The sequence below is a fragment of the Choristoneura fumiferana genome, chromosome 23, assembly GCF_025370935.1.
Source record: "Choristoneura fumiferana chromosome 23, NRCan_CFum_1, whole genome shotgun sequence".
In the NCBI taxonomy this organism is placed as follows: domain Eukaryota; kingdom Metazoa; phylum Arthropoda; class Insecta; order Lepidoptera; family Tortricidae; genus Choristoneura; species Choristoneura fumiferana.
In genome coordinates this window covers 15,636,841-15,639,291 of record NC_133494.1, presented here as the reverse complement: position 1 = coordinate 15,639,291, position 2,451 = coordinate 15,636,841, and positions in this window count along the sequence as shown.

The following is a 2,451-nucleotide window of genomic DNA, read 5'->3' as shown; positions in this document are numbered from 1 at the left end:
TTCCTCACGATGTTTTCCTTCACCGCAAAGCTCGTGGTAGATTTCAAATGTAATTCCGCACATGAATTTCGAAAAACTCAGAGGTGCGAGCCGGGGTTTGAACCCACGACCTTCTGTCTGAGAGGCGATAGGTCAAACCACTAGGCCACCACGGCTTCCAAGCCAAAGCCAAAGTAACCCAAGTACCTACGCCAAGTAAATAAAGGAAACTAAATATTTTACTGCTTTACGTGGGTTCACTTTAACGGACGTTATGTTAAAATCTGTAATCAACTGAACAAACATTATAATTAATAAGTTCCACTTCTCAATTAACAGAGTCGTTAATAGCTGACGCATTACTTTGTTTTAGTTATCTTGTATTGACAGATAAAGTTATGAAACTGCTTTGTTATCTTGTGGACAATACATCCATATTTGTCGTTAAGTGGTAATTCATTTATTTTGAAATAATGTTTGACATAATTAGGTATGTATTAATTTATTATGTATTCAATGTAATAAAGATTGTATTTATTATCCACTTTGTCATTACCCAGAGTGTGTTAAATGTTCTTACCATTCTTTATTTCTGACAGTGATTCATAAGCTTTATCCATAATTAGGAATAGTTTTTATAGCCTTTATAATTAACATATACAAAAGGATAGCGTCAAAATACATAAAGTTTAAAAAGAGTATTGAACGAAACACTAAATGGTTATTTGATTTAATACAATTTTCGTTGAAGCTATTGCCTTATTAGATGGACTTTTTTGATCCAGTTGTCTACAAATTAGTCTCAGTTAGGTTTATTTTATAGCAATCCTGTTAGTTGTCAATTTCTGAATAAAGCACATTATACATACTTTATGTGAATAGACACGTGTGCGAACCCTTTGATACGCTATCATAAATCATTTATTTACAGAATCCGTTCTCATATTCTTGTATACCATCTTCATTTCTGAATGAGAGCTATTCATAATGGAGTTCTAGAGCACAAAAGCTTATCGAGGTTATAATTATGGAACACCACCCAGCTGTTCTATATCTATCTTTAGTTTTTTTTCACTTCTCATGCTCTTAAAATGTTACTTTAGTCTCTGCATATCGGTACTAAAGCTCTTTTTTGTTCTCTAGGGATTAAAGTATTTTTTTTTTTAATTTACGTCGATACCCCTAAAGTTTAGGGCCTAAACAGCCAACACGTTGTGGTCCCTTACTTCTAATAGCGAATCTACTGTGTTAAAAATATAGATGCTAAATACTTGTGATATAAATCATAAAATAACATTGTAAAAATCTGTCTAAAATAATATATACCTCGTTGTGTTTTTTGCCGGATTCTCCTAAACAGAGACGGGAGGTTTACCCGAACCGGTAAATAGGTAGTAGATTTCTTGACATTCATTGAATAAAGATATTTTGACTTTAACTTTGAAAAGTCTTTGTTAGTTTGCCTGTTTCTAGTTTTATCACGTGTAATCGACTCATCATCATGAATCAGCCTCAGCCGCAGGATGACGATAAACGACACGATAACCGATTACACGATTTTAATACAATATCACGCATAGATAAACCACAGCCCCTAAAAGGACATATGGGCAGTCCTGGATTTGTCACTAGGCTGTACAGGCCGCAGACAAGGGGCAGCAGCGTCCTAGGGGCGGCAGATTTCAGAGGACGAGAAAATTATTATTTTAGAAAGGTAGTCAACCAAGAAATTTCTTTACCACCCTAAGGTGTAATGTCATTTGTAGCGCTTAAAACATCAAAGCCTATTTTCACTAAAAATAAAAATAAAATAAAAAATGATTTATTGTACAATCAACTTGAAGCAAAATACAATGATCAATGAGTATGGAAAGTTTGTACAGAGAAGTCGCGGGAATGGTCAAATATTCTGACCTCCAAACTAAGTAGGTAGACCTGTGTCTTGGGGCTCAGTTCGAGTAACTCCGGCTTCGGCGATATTTGTACACATACAAGTGATAAGGATCAATCAGAAGCACTCACAAGTCAATATGTCTATCAGGCTTATTGTTTTATTTCTGAAGTAGGAACTGCCATTAAAGTTGGTAAAGCACTTTCTGTTGACTATACATGGGGCAGCAGATATAAAGTGGCCTACACTCAAAACAGAAATCTAGCACTGCTCAAACATATTGCTCAAGCGTGATCGATTAAGGGTATGCTCCTGGTTAGCTCATGAGCAATGTCCCGTTAGATGGCGCTGTTATCAATATTTCCTTTTTTTCAGGTTTTTTTCGTAAATTATGAAGAATTATTTCACCAAAAACTAATGGCTGGAGTATCTAAGCGTAACCGATTTTTTGACCCCACACTCGAAATGAAATATTGCCACTTAGTCTTACAGCTGTTTAGGCGTAATCCTTCAAAGTCGTTTTTGCGTCCTAGGCATTGTGATCAAAAAGGGTTGCTTGTGACTATTGTAATATAATCGTA